Source organism: Schistocerca gregaria, unplaced genomic scaffold (genome assembly GCF_023897955.1).
Source record: "Schistocerca gregaria isolate iqSchGreg1 unplaced genomic scaffold, iqSchGreg1.2 ptg000333l, whole genome shotgun sequence".
Lineage (NCBI taxonomy): Eukaryota > Metazoa > Arthropoda > Insecta > Orthoptera > Acrididae > Schistocerca > Schistocerca gregaria.
The window spans coordinates 9,089,835-9,110,129 of NW_026061799.1; the positions used below are offsets into that span (position 1 = coordinate 9,089,835).

At 27.4% G+C, this 20,295-nt stretch overlaps 2 pseudogenes; both read left to right on the forward strand.

Moving 5' to 3' along the window:
* Window positions 1–645: 645 nt before the first annotated feature.
* On the forward strand, window positions 646–1,442 carry LOC126306428 (NADH-ubiquinone oxidoreductase chain 5-like; annotated as a pseudogene).
* Window positions 1,443–15,663: 14,221 nt separating this feature from the next.
* On the forward strand, window positions 15,664–16,435 carry LOC126306427 (NADH-ubiquinone oxidoreductase chain 5-like; annotated as a pseudogene).
* Window positions 16,436–20,295: the final 3,860 nt, after the last annotated feature.

The window sequence follows — 20,295 nt, forward strand, 5'->3', positions numbered from 1 at the left end:
ATTCTTTCTATAGGTTTTTTAATTATTAGTCCTAATTTAATTAGAATTTTATTAGGTTGAGATGGTTTAGGTTTAGTTTCTTATTGTTTAGTTATTTATTATCAAAATGTAAAATCTTATAGTGCTGGTATATTAACTGCACTTTCTAATCGTATTGGTGATGTTGCTATTTTAATTTCTATTGCATGAATGTTAAATTTTGGTGGTTGAAATTATATTTATTATTATGATTTTATTTCTAATTCTTTTGAAATAAAGCTCATTACTATATTAATTGTTTTAGCAGCTATAACTAAGAGAGCTCAGATTCCTTTCTCTTCATGACTTCCTGCTGCTATAGCAGCTCCTACTCCTGTTTCTGCTTTAGTTCATTCTTCTACTCTTGTTACTGCTGGTGTTTATTTATTAATTCGTTTTAGACCAATATTGGATACTTATAATTGTGGTTGATTTTTACTTTTAATTGGTTGTATAACTATATTTATGGCTGGATTGGGCGCTAATTTTGAGTTTGATTTAAAGAAGATTATTGCTCTTTCTACTTTAAGACAACTTGGTTTAATAATAAGAATTTTGGCTATAGGTTATCCAAAGCTTGCATTTTTTCATTTATTGGCTCATGCTTTATTTAAGGCATTATTATTTATATGTGCAGGTTCAATAATTCATAATTTGAAGGATTCTCAGGATATTCGTTTTATAGGATCAATTGTTAATTTCATACCTTTAACTTCAGTTTGTTTTAATGTTTCTAGTTTATCTTTGTGTGGAATACCTTTTTTAGCGGGATTTTATTCAAAGGATTTAATTCTTGAGATGGTTTGTTTAAGATGAATTAATTGTTTAATTTTTTTTCTTTATTTTTTTTCTACTGGTTTAACTGCTTCTTATTCTTTTCGTTTGTTTTATTATTCAATATCTGGTGATAATAATTTTTATTCTAGATTTTCTTTTGATGATAAGGGTTATTATATTTCATTTGGAATAATTGGTCTATTGTTTGTTGCTGTTTTTGGTGGTAGTCTTTTATCTTGATTAATTTTTCCTATTCCTCATGTGATTGCTTTACCTTATTATTTAAAGTTTTTAACTATTACAGTTGTTATTTTAGGTGCTTATTTAGGTTATCTTATTTCTAATTTTGATTTTTCTCATAATTTATTTTCTTTAAGTATACTTTCTTTTGTTAGATTTGCTGGTTCTATATGATTTATACCTTTTCTTTCAACTAAGTTTATTAGATATATTCCTTTAAAAATAGGTTATTATTCATCTAAGTCATTTGATTATGGTTGAGGTGAATTACTTGGTGGTCAAGGTTTATATAGATTATTTATTTATTTAATTGGTTATATTCAAGGTTGATATGATTCTAATTTCAAGATTTATCTTTTAACTTTTATTTTTTGAATATTTATTTTGGTAATATTGTTTTTCGCTTACTTAAATAGCTTATAATTAGAGTGTGACACTGAAGATGTTAAGGAAGTATTTTTACTTTTAAGTATTTATAAATATAGATATATTATTTTTACAGTGAAAATGTAATGTTTTATTTAAACTATATAAATTTTAGAAATGTTAACGGAGTTTAACCGCTAATATAAAAAGTTAGCAGCTTTCATATTGGCTTTACATTTCCTTAATTGGAACTATTATAGTTCAATTATATTATTAACAGTAATACGCCTCTTTTTGGCTTCAATTAATAAGAATAAGGGTAGTACATACCAATCTTCCAGGTCGAAACTGACTGCAATATTTCGCTTCTTATTCTATTTAAGGTTGATTGATAATATCAATACTTTTTGAATGCAACCCAAATGTTATATTTAACTACAACCCTTTATTCTGCTCATTGTAATGCTCCTTGGTTTCATTCATGGTATAGTCCTCCTAATAGAACTAGAATAAAAAATATTGTTGATACTGTTCAGATTATAATGTCTGAAGTTTTAAAAATAATTACAATTGGTAGAATTAGTGCAATTTCTACATCAAAAATTAAAAAGATTATGCGATTAGGAAGAATCGTATTGAGAATGGTATTCGTGCTGATCTTTTTGGATCAAACCCACATTCAAATGGTGATCTTTTTTCTCGATCATTAATTAATTTTTTTGATAGTGTTGTTGCCAGGATTATAACAATTATTGGAATAATAAATCTAATGAAAACTCTTGTTGATAGAATTAGAATTGTTTTTCTTGATTTATATCAAGCTTTCTGATTGGAAGTCAAATGTACTATTTATACTAGAAAAACAATTATCTACCTCATCAATAAATAGAGATATATAAGAATAATCATACTACGTCTACGAAGTGTCAGTATCATGCTGCTGCTTCAAATCCAAAGTGATGTCTTGGTGAAAATTGATTTATTGAGTGTCGTAGTAGACATGTTGATAAAAAGATTGTTCCAATAATTACGTGTAAACCATGGAATCCTGTTGCAACAAAGAATGTTGATCCATAAACTGCATCTGCAATGGTAAAAGGTGCTTCTCAATATTCATATGCTTGAAGTATTGTAAAGTATAGTCCTAATAACACTGTGAAGAATAATCCTTGTAGTGCTTGAGTATGATTAGATTCCATTAAACTATGATGTGCTCATGTTACTGTTACTCCTGATGCTAAAAGAATAGCTGTATTAAGTAATGGAATTTGTATAGGGTTAAAGGGTTGAATTCCTATTGGAGGTCATAGTATTCCTAGTTCAATTGTTGGTGCTAATCTTCTTCTAAAGAATGCTCAAAAAAAAGAAACGAAAAATAATACCTCTGATGCAATAAATAAAATTATTCCTCATCGTAATCCAATTGATACAAATCCTGTATGTAATCCTTGATATGTTCCTTCTCGTACTACATCTCGTCATCATTGAATTATAGTTAGTAGGGTAATTCCAAATCCAATTATGAATAAGTTAATATTAAATAGGTGGAATCATTTTGCTAGTCCTGATACTAGGACTATTGCTCCAATTGCTCCTGTTAATGGTCAAGGTCTATAGTCTACTAAGTGGAATGGGTGGTTTGAGTGAGTTGATAACATAGGTTTAATATACTTCTCTAGAATATAGAGTTCTTAGAATTGAGAAAACATAGGCTTGAATTATTGCTACTGCTGATTCTACAATTAATAGAAGTATTTGTCCAATAATTAGTAATGAGATTAAGTTTATTGCTATAGATGGTCCTGTGTTTCCTAATAAGGTTAATAATAAGTGTCCTGCAATTATATTTGCTGCCAACCGTACTGCTAATGTACCTGGTCGAATAACATTACTAATTGTTTCAATTAGTACTATAAATGATATTAATGCAGGCGGTGTACCTTGTGGTACAAGGTGTGTAAATATATGATTAGTATGGTTAATTCATCCAAATAATATAAATCTTAGCCATATAGGTAGGGCAATTGCAAATGTTAATGCTAAATGTCTTGTTCTAGTAAAAATATAAGGGAATAATCCTATGAAATTGTTAAATAATATTATAATAAAAATTGAGATGAAAATGAATGTTGTTCCATAAAATGATTTTGGTCCAAGAAGTGTTTTAAATTCATTATGTAAGGTTAAATTTAGTTTATTTCAGATAATGTTAATTCGTGATGGTGTAAGTCAAAATAGTGATGGGATTAATAATAGTCCTAGAAATGTTCTAGTTCAATTTAATGATAAATTAAAGATGTTAGTTGATGGGTCAAATGTTGAGAATAGATTTGTTATCATTTTCAATTTAAGTTTTTTATTTCAATTGTTCCTTTTTCTGCTCTTTTAATAAGGTTAGGTTTAAATGAGAAGAAATTTATTTGATTAAACAAGATTAATGTAGCTGAAAATATAATGAATAGTGAGAGTCATATAAGAGGGGATATTTGAGGGATTTGGATATAATTTCCCCATCAGAAGTAGTCGTTAATTTACTATTATTTGGTTTAAGAGACCATTACTTACTTTCAGTCATCTGATGAATTTCAAGGTGTACTAATTTTTTTTAGTTACTTTAGATTGACACTCTAATGTTATTTATTTTAACTAACTCCTTAAATTATCTTAGATAATCACTTAATAAATAAATTTACTGAAGTTCTTTCAATTACAATTGGTATAAATCTGTGGTTTGCTCCACAGATTTCTGAGCATTGTCCAAAGAATAATCCAGGTCGATTTATTGTGAATGTTCCTTGATTTAACCGACCTGGCGTTGCATCAATTTTAACCCCTAATGCAGGAACTGCTCATGAGTGTAGAACATCTGATGCTCTTGTTAATACTCGTACTTCTGTATTTATTGGTAGGAGTGTTCGGTTATCTACATCTAGTAGTCGGAATCCATCATTTTCTAGGTCTTGTTCTGGTGTTATATAAGTGTCAAATTCTACGTCTATGAAGTCTGAATATTCATATCTTCAATATCATTGTCGTCCAATGGTTTTAATTGTAATTATTGCATCTACTGAATCATCAAGTAAATATAATAGTCGTAATGATGGAAGGGCAATAAAAATTAATGTAATTGCTGGTAAAGCTGTTCAGATTGTTTCAATTAAATGTCCATGAACTATATTACGGTTAGTATAGGCAATAAATAATATATAACTTAGGGCATAACCTACAATTACTGTAATTAATAATAATACGACCATAGTATGATCATGAAAGAATGATAATTGCTCCATTAATGGTGAAGCTCCATCTTGAAGAGATAAATTTGATCATGTTGCCATTAATAAATATTTTCTAATAAAAGGTCAAACCTTTATTTGTAGAGCTTAAATCTACTGCACTAATCTGCCATGTTAGAATCTAGAGATTAATGGTAATTCTGAGTAACTATGTTCTGCAGGAGGGTTATTTTGTAGTCATTCTGTTGATCTTCTTATGTTAGCTCTAAATATAATTGCTCGGTTTGTAATCATTCTTTCTCATATAATTACAATGAATATAATGATTCCTACAATAGAAATTGTAGACCCAATTCTTGATACTACGTTTCATGATGTATATGCGTCTGGGTAGTCAGAGTATCGTCGAGGTATTCCTGCTAATCCTAGGAAGTGTTGAGGAAAGAATGTTAAATTTACTCCAATGAATATAATTGTAAATTGGATTTTTAATCATGTATTATTTATAGTTAATCCTGTAAATAGTGGATATCATTGAATGACACATCCTATAATTGCAAATACTGCTCCTATAGATAATACATAATGAAATTGGGCTACTACATAATATGTATCATGTAATACAATATCAAGTGATGAATTTGCTAATACTAATCCTGTTAATCCACCAATTGTAAATAGGAAAATAAATCCTAGAGCTCATAATAATGGTGGATTGAACTTGAATTTAGTTCCATATAATGTAGCTAATCATCTAAATACCTTAATTCCTGTAGGTACAGCAATAATTATTGTTGCTGATGTAAAATATGCTCGTGTGTCAACATCCATTCCTACTGTAAATATATGATGTGCTCATACAATAAATCCTATTAGTCCAATTGATAGTATAGCATAAATTATACCTAATGTTCCAAATGATTCAATTTTTCCTCTTTCTTGACATACAATATGTGAAATAATTCCGAACCCCGGTAGAATTAAAATATAAACTTCTGGGTGTCCAAAGAATCAAAATAGATGTTGATATAGAATTGGGTCACCCCCTCCTGCAGGGTCAAAGAATGATGTATTTAAATTTCGATCTGTTAATAATATAGTAATAGCTCCTGCTAAAACTGGAAGTGAAAGAAGGAGAAGTAATGCTGTAATAGCTACAGATCATACAAATAAAGGTGTTTGATCTAAAGTTATACTTTCTGATCGTATATTAATTGCTGTTGTAATGAAATTCACTGCACCAAGAATAGATGATACACCTGCTAAGTGCAGTGAAAAAATAGCTAGATCTACAGATGCACCCCCGTGTGCAATAGCTCCTGCTAGAGGAGGGTAAACTGTTCATCCTGTACCAGCACCATTATCTACTATAGAAGATGTAAGAAGAAGGGTTAGTGAAGGTGGTAGTAATCAAAAACTTATATTATTTATTCGTGGAAATGCTATATCTGGTGCACCAATTATTAGTGGAACAAGTCAATTACCAAATCCACCAATTATAATAGGTATTACTATAAAGAAAATTATTACGAACGCGTGAGCTGTAATAATAACATTATAAATCTGGTCATCCCCAATTAGAGATCCGGGTTGGCCAAGTTCAGCACGAATAAGTATTCTTATTGATGTTCCTACTATTCCTGCTCATGCTCCAAATATGAAGTATAAAGTACCAATGTCCTTATGGTTTGTTGAGAATAATCATTTTTGCGGTAAGATGGCTGAATTTTAGGTGGTAGACTGTAAATCTACTTATGAGATGTTTTCTCTCTTATCATATTTAGGTCTTATATTTAATTATGATTCTAGACTGCAATTCTAGAGGTGTAAAATTTTACTAAGGCCTAAAAGATTATTCTTTTAATTATAACTTTGAAGGTTATTAGTTTGATTAACTTAAGTCCTTAGTATAATGAAATTAAGGTTGATGTTGAAATCAATCCTATTGTTGAAATTATTACTGTTATAGGAAGAATGATTCTTGATTTTTGGGACTTTATCTTTATAGATCACGAATTTTCTGTGTATGATATAATTAGAGCTGAGAATCTAATACGTATATACTAGTAGAGTGTAATTGTAGTTAATACAACTATAATAGTTATAATAGTTGTTATATTGTTTTCTATTAATGATTGTATTACAATTCATTTTGGTAAGAATCCAAGGAATGGTGGTAGTCCACCTAAAGATAATAAAGATAAGAATATTATGAATTTAATTTCGGTTTTTATATTTCTGGCTGAATAAATTTGATTAAATAATAAAACTATAATTAATCTTAATAGTGAGTAAATAATGAAGTATAGTTCTCAGATGTTTTCTCTGACTGTTAATGATCTAATTATTCAACCTAGATGTCTGATTGATGAATATGCTAAAAGTTGTCGTAAGGATGTTTGTTTTAAACCTCCTATTGCCCCAATAATAATTCTTAAGATAATAATTGTTCAAATAAAAGTTCTTAATTGAATACAATAAGATAAGACCATTATTGGGGCGATTTTTTGTCATGTTATTAATGTTAAACAATTATTTCATCTTGATGCTCCTATAACTTCTGGAAATCAGAAATGGAAAGGTGCAGCTCCAATCTTTAATAATAGTCTAGATCTAATTACTATTGATGGGATAAATTCTGTTTCCCATCCCATGGGATATTTTATTTGAATCAGCAAAATTGAAAATAATAATATTGTCGATTCTATTGCTTGGACAATAAAATATTTATTTGATGATTCATTTATTATTATATTTTTATTTCTTGTTAGGAGTGGAATAAATGAAAGTAAGTTGATCTCAAGTCCTATTCAAACCCCAAATCAGGAATTTGATGAAATGGACAGGATCGTTCCTATCATTAATGTTGATAGGAAGAGAAGTTTTGTAGAGTTGTTGGTCATTAAAAAGGAGAGGATTGATACCTCTATAAATGGGGTATGAACCCATTAGCTTGTTTAGCTTACCTTTTTACATTAAGGTGTATGATGCACGTTAGTTTTTGATACTAAAGGAGGTAGTTTAATTCTATCTTATGTAATTTTAATGAAGATAATTTTATTTACTTTATTTACCCTATCAAGGTAACCCTTTAATCAGGCACTTAATTTATTTAATATATAAATCGAAAGTTTTGTTTTGAAATTCTTTTATGTATTATTTTGTTTAATTAGGATTAATTTATCCTGCTCATTTTTTTTATATATATATATATAATAAATAATTTATATTAATATATTACATTTAATTGAAATTAAAGTATTATAAGTTCATCTTACCATTATCAATTGATTATTTTAATGCAATTATTTACCTAGGATTATAGCTACTTATGTTTTTAGCTTAAAATAGGTTATTATAATATAATATATATAATAATATGTAATATAATATTTAATATTATTATAATTGGATATAATAAATAAAATTATTAATTTAAATATAGAATATTATAATTTATTATCAAGTGATTTTGGATTTAGCAATTGATTTAGTATCGGCATAATTCGTGCCAGCAGCCGCGGTTATACGATTGATACAAGTGAATATTATTGGTTAAAACAGTTGTTTATATTCTTAGGGTTGAAATATAAATTTGTAAGGTGAAATGTTAAAATTTATTTGTGGCCCTTTTTATGAATCTGTGAAATGTAAATAATAAACTAGGATTTGATACCCTATTATTTTAAATGTTAATTATATTTACCAGGGTACTATTAGTTAAGGTCTTTAAACCCAAAGAATCTGGCGGTATCTCATTCCATTCAGAGGAACCTACCCCATGATTGATAATACACGATTTACTCTACTTAATTTATTTGTTTGTATATCTCCGTTATCAGAGAATCTTTTTAGAGTTATAATTCTCAAGATTTATAATTATAAAATATTTCAGGTCAAGGTGCAGCTTATAGTTAAGAGGAGGTGGGTTACAATAGATTTTTGTTTATAACGGATTTGATAGTGAAATACTGTTAATGAAGGTGGATTTGATAGTAATGTAATTTATTTAATTTAACTGATATTGGCTCTGAGATGTGTACACATCGCCCGTCGCTCTCATTATTGATTATTCTATTTTATTTTAAAGTAGCTTCAATTTAGATGAGATAAGTCGTAACATAGTAGATGTACTGGAAAGTGTATCTAGGAAGAGTTTCAAGATATAACTTATTAGTAAAGTGTTTCATTTACACTGAAAATTTTTCTGTGCAAATCAGGATATCTTGATTATTTATTTTATTATATTTATTTTTTGTTTATTTAATTATTTAATATAAATAATTTTATTGTATTTTTGTCTTAGTATATTTTATAGAATTGATTTTTTAAATTATAGTTTATTGGTAATGTAAGTGTTTTATGAAATATTATTTTAAATTTTTTTAAGTAGATTTTATTTATTGTACCTTTTGTATCAGGGTTTATCAAAATTTTAGTATTTATTTTACTTGTCTCGATTTGGGTTGATTTATAAATAATTTATAGTTAATGTATCATAATTATTATTAAATTATTTATAGAAATGAGATGTTAATCGTTTCCCAAGATATCTAGTTTCTTAAGAAAAAATTTAATTTTTTAAAGTTATTTGTTTTTATTTAATTTTTTAAGTAAAAATATTAACTTATTTATTCTTTAAGGGATAAGCTTTGAAGTTAATAACCTATAATTTATTTTATAGAAATATAATAGTAAGTTTTAAACCAGCTATCTTTAAGATTACGTTTTAGTTCATTATTTTTTATTTTGATTTTATAAATATCTTAGGTTTTTTATTAAGATTATTAATTTAATTTTAAAATTTTTGTAATAATGATAGAATTAGTATATTTATTTGTATGAAATTTTTACCTTGTGAACTTATTATAAGGAACTAGACAAAATTGATTTCCGCCTGTTTATCAAAAACATGTCCTCTTGTTTATATTTTGAGGTCTGGCCTGCTCACTGAGCGTATTTTTAAAGAGCCGCAGTATTTTGACCGTGCAAAGGTAGCATAATCATTAGTCTCTTAATTAGTGGCTGGAATGAATGGCTTGACGAGAAATCAACTGTCTCTTAATAAATTTTTGAATTTAACTTTTGAGTCAAAAGGCTTAAATTCTTCTTTAGGACGAGAAGACCCTATAGAGCTTGACATTTTACTTTTATATAGTTTTTTGTTTGTCTTTCTATATTTAATGATGATGTTTTGTTGGGGTGACATGAAGAATAGATAAACTCTTCATTATTATATCATTTATTTATGTTTGTTATTTTGATCCATAATTTATGATCATAAGATTAAGTTACCTTAGGGATAACAGCGTAATTGTTTTTGAGAGCTCATATCGACAAAGCAGATTGCGACCTCGATGTTGGATTAAGAAAAATTTTGGGTGCAGGAGCCCAATGATTAGGTCTGTTCGACCTTTAAATTCTTACATGATCTGAGTTCAGACCGGCGTGAGCCAGGTCGGTTTCTATCCTAAGATTGTTAATCCATATTAGTACGAAAGGACCATATGGTTAAAATATTTTTTGTTATATTGATTAATATTAATTTATTTACTATTTTGACAGATTAATGTGTTGAATTTAGAATTCATTTATGTAGATTTTTTCTACAAATAGTATTGATACTTTATGATTTATTTATATTTATTATGAATTTTCTTTTATTGGTTATTTGTGTTTTAATTAGTGTTGCCTTTTTAACTTTATTAGAGCATAAGGTTTTAGGTTATATTCAGATTCGAAAGGGTCCAAATAAGGTAGGTTTTGTTGGAATTCCTCAGCCATTTAGAGATGCTATTAAGTTAATTTGTAAGGAGCAGCCAATTCCTATTATATCTAATTACCTACTTTATTATTTTTCCCCTGTTTTTAATTTAATGATTTCTTTAGCCGTTTGAGTAATTTTTCCTTATTTAACTTATATGTGTTCTTTTTCTTATGGATTTTTATTTTTTTTATGTTGTACTAGATTAGGTGTTTATACTGTTATAATTGCTGGTTGATCTTCTAATTCAAATTATTCATTATTAGGTTCTCTTCGTTCTGTTGCTCAAACAATTTCTTATGAAGTTAGTTTAGCTTTAATTTTATTGTCTTTAATTATTTTAATTGGTAGTTTTAATATGTTTGATTTTATAAACTATCAGCTTTATTGTTGATTTATTATTATTTCTTTTCCTTTAGCTTTAGCTTGTTTTGCTTCTTGCTTAGCTGAAACTAATCGTACTCCTTTTGATTTTGCTGAAGGGGAATCTGAGTTAGTTTCAGGATTTAATATTGAGTATGGTGCGGGTGGTTTTACTTTAATTTTTTTAGCTGAATATACTAGAATTGTCTTCATAAGAATGTTATTGGCTTTAATTTTTTTGGGCGGTGATTTTTATTCTTTTATATTTTTTATTAAGCTTGCTATTATATCTTTTGGTTTTATTTGGGTTCGTGGAACATTACCACGGTTCCGTTATGATAAATTAATGTACTTAGCTTGAAAAAGTTTTTTACCTTTATCTTTGAATTTTTTATTTTCTTTGTTGGTTTAAAGATTTTATTTATCTCATTTGTTTAGTGAAATTTTTTGAGAAAAGTTAATAGAAGAGTTAAACTTCTAATTTTATGTTTTCAAAACATATGCTTCTCCTAAGCTAATTAACATTATTCCTTAATTAATTTATCTCATGCGTTTGCGACATGGACATTAATTAAGAAATATGTGAATTAAATAATTGTTAAGATTTGACCTGTTATAATATAAGGTTCTTCAACAGGTCGTTTACCAATTCACGTTAGTAAGCATACAACAACTACTATAATTCAGAATAAACTTTGATTAATAGGGTAAAATTGAATGCCTCGGAATGGTGTTTTATTATAAAATGGTAAAATTATTAAGATTCTAATTGATAAAAATAATGCAATAACACCTCCTAACTTATTAGGGATAGATCGTAGAATTGCATATGCAAATAGGAAATATCATTCTGGTTGAATGTGAACTGGTGTTACTAATGGGTTGGCAGGTACAAAGTTATCTGGATCTCCTAATAGGTAAGGATTAATTAAACATAGTATAATTAATAATGATGTTATTATTACAAATGTAATAGAATCCTTAAAGGTAAAGTATGGATGGAATGGAATTTTTTCAATATCTCCATTTAGTCCAAGAGGATTATTAGATCCTGTTTGGTGAAGAAAAAATAAATGAATTGCTGCTATAGCAGCAATAATAAATGGTAATACAAAATGGAATGTGAAGAATCGATTTAATGTTGCATTATCAACAGCGAATCCTCCTCATACTCATTGGACTAAATCTGTTCCTAAGTATGGGATTGCTGATAATAAATTAGTAATTACTGTTGTACCTCAAAAAGATATTTGGCCTCAGGGTAAGACATATCCTATAAATGCAGTTGCTATAACTAAAAATAAAATCACTGTACCAATTATTCAGGTATGTATATATATATATATGAGATCCATAGTAAATTCCCCGTCCTACATGTAAGTAAATACAAATAAAAAATATAGATGCTCCATTTGCGTGTAAGGTTCGGATAATTCAACCATTATTTACGTCTCGGCAGATGTGTACTACACTACTGAATGCTATTTCAATATTTGATGTATAATGTATAGCTAAAAATAGTCCAGTTACGATTTGAATTACCAAACATAACCCTAATAGGGATCCAAAATTTCATCAAAATGAAATATTTGTTGGGGCAGGTAAGTCAATTAAAGAGTTATTAATAATTTTAATTAAAGGATGTCTTAATCGTAAGGGTTTATTCATTAGTAATTATCTTATTTTACGAATAGGTCCTGATTAATATTGGTGATTTTAACAACTGCTAGTAGTGCTAAAAATAAATAAATTATTATTATTATTGTAATAATGAATGTTGGTCTATTATATAATTTTTCTAAAGATATTGTTATTTCTTGATAATTGATTGAATTATCAATATTTATAGTTTCGGTGTTTTTGAAAAAGTCTATAAATATAGATATATCTAGAATAATTAATATTAATATGATAAATACTCACATTATTAATGTAATAATTATAGTGATTGATTTAGGCTGAAATATTTCGTTTGATGCAATTCTTGTAATGTAAATAAATAATACTAGTATACCACCAAGAAATGTTAAAAATAAAATATATGATAATGAATATCTTTCTATTATTGTTCCTGTTATTAATCCAACTAGGAAGGTTTGAAGGATAATAAAAAGCATTATTGAATTGGGTGTCTTAATTTAATAAAATTAATATTTATTACATTTGATAATGATATAATTATTATTTTGATCATTTCAGGGGTTAGTTTATTTAAAATACCGGTTTTGGGGACCGATGTTGGAAGCTTTTCCACCTCTGAAGTTTTAAAAGTGGGGGCTGGACTTATTTCCGGTTTACAAGACCAGCGTTATTTTTAAACTATTAAAACTAATGTTTATATTATCTATTTTTACTTCTTTATTGATTTATTTTGCTGGTGTTTATGTTTTTTCTTCTAAACGTAAACATTTATTAATGGTTCTTTTGAGATTAGAATACATTGTTCTTTCTTTATTTATGTTAGTTATTGTTTTTCTTATTGAGTTTGATTATGATTAATTTTTTCCAGTTATTTTTTTAGTTTTTTCTGTTTGTGAGGGTGCTTTAGGTCTTTCTATTTTAGTTTCAATAATTCGTTCTCATGGTAATGATTTTTTTAATTCTTTTGGTTTATCTTTATGTTAAAGTATTTATTTATAACTATTTTTTTGATCCCTCTTTGTTTATTAAATAATTGTTGATGGTTGGTTCATTCTTTAATGTTTCTGTCGGGTTTTGTTTTTATAATTTGTGTTTATTCATATGCTGATTTGAATATAATTAGATATTATTTTGGTATTGATTATTTTTCTTTTAGTTTAATTTTACTTAGTTTTTGGATTTGATCTTTAATAATCACTGCTAGAGGTTCAGTTTATTTAAGTTCATATCATTCTAATTTTTTTGTTTTTATGGTTTTGATTTTAATAATTATGCTTTATTGTTCATTTGCTAGATTAAGTCTTCTTTCTTTTTATATTTTTTTTGAGGCTAGATTAGTTCCTACTTTACTTTTAATTTTGGGTTGGGGTTATCAACCTGAGCGTTTGCAGGCTGGTGTTTATTTAATTTTTTATACTTTGGTTGCTAGATTACCTTTATTATTAGTTTTATTTAAGGTTTATGATTTTTCTAATACTTTATATTTTCCTTTATTGGTTGATTTTGGTTCTTATTATTTTATGTTTTATGTATTTATAATTTTGGCTTTTTTAGTTAAGATACCTATGTTTTTGGTTCATTTATGACTTCCTAAGGCTCATGTAGAGGCCCCTATTTCAGGTAGAATAATTCTTGCTGGTGTTTTATTAAAGTTAGGTGGTTATGGTATTTTTCGTGTTATAAAGGTTATTTCTTATTTGGGTTTAAAGTTTAATTATTTTTGATTGTCTTTAGGTTTATCTGGGGGTGTTATTGTAAGATTTATTTGTTTTCGTCAGGTTGATTTAAAGTCTTTAATTGCATATTCTTCTGTTGCTCATATAAGAATGGTTATTGGTGGATTGATGACTATGAATTGATGAGGTTGTGTAGGTTCTCTTTCTCTAATGGTTGGTCATGGTTTATGTTCTTCTGGTTTATTTTGTTTATCTAATATTATTTATGAACATTTAGGTAGACGAAGATTATTAATTAACAAGGGTATAATTAATTTGATGCCAGGAATGGCTTTATGATGATTTCTTTTAAGATCATCAAATATGGCTGCTCCTCCTTCTTTAAATTTGGTAGGTGAAATTAGATTATTAAATAGAATTATATCTTGATCTTCTTTTAGATTCTTTGCTTTGATTTTTTTATCTTTTTTTAGAGCTGTTTATACTTTGTATATATATTCTTATTCTCAGCATGGGAATTATTATTCTGGTGTTTATACTTGTTCTCTTGGTTATTTTCGTGAATATCATCTTTTACTTTTACATTGATTGCCTTTAAATATTCTCTGTTTTAAGGGTGAATATTTCTTTGTTTAGTTTGCTTAAGTATTTTAATTAAAAATATTGTATTGTGGAATCAATGATATGAAGTTTTTCATCTTAGGCCGTGAATTTATTTTCTATTTGTTCTTTGAGTTTTTTTTCTTTGTTTATTTCGAGAACTATAATTTTTATTTTAGGTATTTATTATTTAATAATTGATTATAGAGTTTTTGTTGAGTGAGAGCTTTTCAATTTAAATGGTTCTATAGTTGTTATAACTTTAATTTTGGATTGAATATCTCTTATTTTTATATCTTTTGTTATATATATTTCTTCTTTGGTTATTTATTATAGAGAGGATTATATATCTGGTGAAAAGAATATAAATCGTTTTATTATTATTGTTTTAATATTTATTCTTTCTATAGGTTTTTTATTTATTAGTCCTAATTTAATTAGAATTTTATTAGGTTGAGATGGTTTAGGTTTAGTTTCTTATTGTTTAGTTATTTATTATCAAAATGTAAAATCTTATAGTGCTGGTATATTAACTGCACTTTCTAATCGTATTGGTGATGTTGCTATTTTAATTTCTATTGCATGAATGTTAAATTTTGGTGGTTGAAATTATATTTATTATTATGATTTTATTTCTAATTCTTTTGAAATAAAGCTCATTACTATATTAATTGTTTTAGCAGCTATAACTAAGAGAGCTCAGATTCCTTTCTCTTCATGACTTCCTGCTGCTATAGCAGCTCCTACTCCTGTTTCTGCTTTAGTTCATTCTTCTACTCTTGTTACTGCTGGTGTTTATTTATTAATTCGTTTTAGACCAATATTGGATACTTATAATTGTGGTTGATTTTTACTTTTAATTGGTTGTATAACTATATTTATGGCTGGATTGGGCGCTAATTTTGAGTTTGATTTAAAGAAGATTATTGCTCTTTCTACTTTAAGACAACTTGGTTTAATAATAAGAATTTTGGCTATAGGTTATCCAAAGCTTGCATTTTTTCATTTATTGGCTCATGCTTTATTTAAGGCATTATTATTTATATGTGCAGGTTCAATAATTCATAATTTGAAGGATTCTCAGGATATTCGTTTTATAGGATCAATTGTTAATTTCATACCTTTAACTTCAGTTTGTTTTAATGTTTCTAGTTTATCTTTGTGTGGAATACCTTTTTTAGCGGGATTTTATTCAAAGGATTTAATTCTTGAGATGGTTTGTTTAAGATGAATTAATTGTTTAATTTTTTTTCTTTATTTTTTTTCTACTGGTTTAACTGCTTCTTATTCTTTTCGTTTGTTTTATTATTCAAGATCTGGTGATAATAATTTTTATTCTAGATTTTTTTTGATGATAAGGGTTATTATATTTCATTTGGAATAATTGGTCTATTGTTTGTTGCTGTTTTTGGTGGTAGTCTTTTATCTTGATTAATTTTTCCTATTCCTCATGTGATTGCTTTACCTTATTATTTAAAGTTTTTAACTATTACAGTTGTTATTTTAGGTGCTTATTTAGGTTATCTTATTTCTAATTTTGATTTTTCTCATAATTTATTTTCTTTAAGTATACTTTCTTTTGTTAGATTTGCTGGTTCTATATGATTTATACCTTTTCTTTCAACTAAGTTTATTAGATATATTCCTTTAAAAATAGGTTATTATTCATCTAAGTCATTTGATTATGGTTGAGGTGAATTACTTGGTGGTCAAGGTCTATATAGATTATTTATTTATTTAATTGGTTATATTCAAGGTTGATATGATTCTAATTTCAAGATTTATCTTTTAACTTTTATTTTTTGAATATTTATTTTGGTAATATTGTTTTTCGTTTACTTAAATAGCTTATAATTAGAGCGTGACACTGAAGATGTTAAGGAAGTATTTTTACTTTTAAGTATTTATAAATATAGATATATTATTTTTACAGTGAAAATGTAATGTTTTATTTAAACTATATAAATTTTAGAAATGTTAACGGAGTTTAACCGCTAATATAAAAAATTAGCAGCTTTCATATTGGCTTTACATTTCCTTAATTGGAACTATTATAGTTCAATTATATTATTAACAGTAATACGCCTCTTTTAGGCTTCAATTAATAAGAATAAGGGTAGTACATACCAATCTTCCAGGTCGAAACTGACTGCAATATTTCGCTTCTTATTCTATTTAAGGTTGATTGATAATATCAATACTTTTTGAATGCAACCCAAATGTTATATTTAACTACAACCCTTTATTCTGCTCATTGTAATGCTCCTTGGTTTCATTCATGGTATAGTCCTCCTAATAGAACTAGAATAAAAAATATTGTTGATACTGTTCAGATTATAATGTCTGAAGTTTTAAAAATAATTACAATTGGTAGAATTAGTGCAATTTCTACATCAAAAATTAAAAAGATTATGCGATTAGGAAGAATCGTATTGAGAATGGTATTCGTGCTGATCTTTTTGGATCAAACCCACATTCAAATGGTGATCTTTTTTGTCGATCATTAATTAATTTTTTTGATAGTGTTGTTGCCAGGATTATAACAATTATTGGAATAATAAATCTAATGAAAACTCTTGTTGATAGAATTAGAATTGTTTTTCTTGATTTATATCAAGCTTTCTGATTGGAAGTCAAATGTACTATTTATACTAGAAAAACAATTATCTACCTCATCAATAAATAGAGATATATAAGAATAATCATACTACGTCTACGAAGTGTCAGTATCATGCTGCTGCTTCAAATCCAAAGTGATGTCTTGGTGAAAATCGATTTATTGAGTGTCGAAGTAGACATGTTGATAAAAAGATTGTTCCAATAATTACGTGTAAACCATGGAATCCTGTTGCAACAAAGAATGTTGATCCATAAACTGCATCTGCAATGGTAAAAGGTGCTTCTCAATATTCATATGCTTGAAGTATTGTAAAGTATAGTCCTAATAACACTGTGAAGAATAATCCTTGTAGTGCTTGAGTATGATTAGATTCCATTAAACTATGATGTGCTCATGTTACTGTTACTCCTGATGCTAAAAGAATAGCTGTATTAAGTAATGGAATTTGTATAGGGTTAAAGGGTTGAATTCCTATTGGAGGTCATAGTATTCCTAGTTCAATTGTTGGTGCTAATCTTCTTCTAAAGAATGCTCAAAAAAAAGAAACGAAAAATAATACCTCTGATGCAATAAATAAAATTATTCCTCATCGTAATCCAATTGATACAAATCCTGTATGTAATCCTTGATATGTTCCTTCTCGTACTACATCTCGTCATCATTGAATTATAGTTAGTAGGGTAATTCCAAATCCAATTATGAATAAGTTAATATTAAATAGGTGGAATCATTTTGCTAGTCCTGATACTAGGACTATTGCTCCAATTGCTCCTGTTAATGGTCAAGGTCTATAGTCTACTAAGTGGAATGGGTGGTTTGAGTGAGTTGTTAACATAGGTTTAATATACTTCTCTAGAATATAGAGTTCTTAGAATTGAGAAAACATAGGCTTGAATTATTGCTACTGCTGATTCTAGAATTAATAGAAGTATTTGTCCAATAATTAGTAATGAGATTAAGTTTATTGCTATAGATGGTCCTGTGTTTCCTAATAAGGTTAATAATAAGTGTCCTGCAATTATATTTGCTGCCAACCGTACTGCTAATGTACCTGGTCGAATAACATTACTAATTGTTTCAATTAGTACTATAATTGATATTAATGCAGGCGGTGTACCTTGTGGTACAAGGTGTGTAAATATATGATTAGTATGGTTAATTCATCCAAATAATATAAATCTTAGCCATATAGGTAGGGCAATTGCAAATGTTAATGCTAAATGTCTTGTTCTAGTAAAAATATAAGGGAATAATCCTATGAAATTGTTAAATAATATTATAATAAAAATTGAGATGAAAATGAATGTTGTTCCATTAAATGATTTTGGTCCAAGAAGTGTTTTAAATTCATTATGTAAGGTTAAATTTAGTTTATTTCAGATAATGTTAATTCGTGATGGTGTAAGTCAAAATAGTGATGGGATTAATAATAGTCCTAGAAATGTTCTAGTTCAATTTAATGATAAATTAAAGATGTTAGTTGATGGGTCAAATGTTGAGAATAGATTTGTTATCATTTTCAATTTAAGTTTTTTATTTTAATTGTTCCTTTTTCTGCTCTTTTAATAAGGTTAGGTTTAAATGAGAAGAAGTTTATTTGATTAAACAAGATTAATGTAGCTGAAAATATAATGAATAGTGAGAATCATATAAGAGGGGATATTTGAGGGATTTGGATATAATTTCCCCATCAGAAGTAGTCGTTAATTTACTATTATTTGGTTTAAGAGACCATTACTTACTTTCAGTCATCTGATGAATTTCAAGGTGTACTAATTTTTTTTAGTTACTTTAGATTGACACTCTAATGTTATTTATTTTAACTAACTCCTTAAATTATCTTAGATAATCACTTAATAAATAAATTTACTGAAGTTCTTTCAATTACAATTGGTATAAATCTGTGGTTTGCTCCACAGATTTCTGAGCATTGTCCAAAGAATAATCCAGGTCGATTTATTGTGAATGTTCCTTGATTTAACCGACCTGGCGTTGCATCAATTTTAACCCCTAATGCAGGAACTGCTCATGAGTGTAGAACATCTGATGCTCTTGTTAATACTCGTACTTCTGTATTTATTGGTAGGATTGTTCGGTTATCTACATCTAGTAGTCGGAATCCATCATTTTCTAGGTCTTGTTCTGGTGTTATATAAGTGTCAAATTCTACGTCTATGAAGTCTGAATATTCATATCTTCAATATCATTGTCGTCCAATGGTTTTAATTGTAATTATTGCATCTACTGAATCATCAAGTAAATATAATAGTCGTAATGATGGAAGGGCAATAAAAATTAATGTAATTGCTGGTAAAGCTGTTCAGATTGTTTCAATTAAATGTCCATGAAGTATATTACGTTTAGTATAGGCAATAAATAAGATATAACTTAGGGCATAACCTACAATTACTGTAATTAATAATAATACGACCATAGTATGATCATGAAAGAATGATAATTGCTCCATTAATGGTGAAGCTCCATCTTGAAGAGATAAATTTGATCATGTTGCCATTAATAAATATTTTCTAATAAAAGGTCAAACCTTTATTTGTAGAGCTTAAATCTACTGCACTAATCTGCCATATTAGAATCTAGAGATTAATGGTAATTCTGAGTAACTATGTTCTGCAGGAGGGTTATTTTGTAGTCATTCTGTTGATCTTCTTATGTTAGCTCTAAATATAATTGCTCGGTTTGTAATCATTCTTTCTCATATAATTACAATGAATATAATGATTCCTACAATAGAAATTGTAGACCCAATTCTTGATACTACGTTTCATGATGTATATGCGTCTGGGTAGTCAGAGTATCGTCGAGGTATTCCTGCTAATCCTAGGAAGTGTTGAGGAAAGAATGTTAAATTTACTCCAATGAATATAATTGTAAATTGGATTTTTAATCATGTATTATTTATAGTTAATCCTGTAAATAGTGGATATCATTGAATGACACCTCCTATAATTGCAAATACTGCTCCTATAGATAATA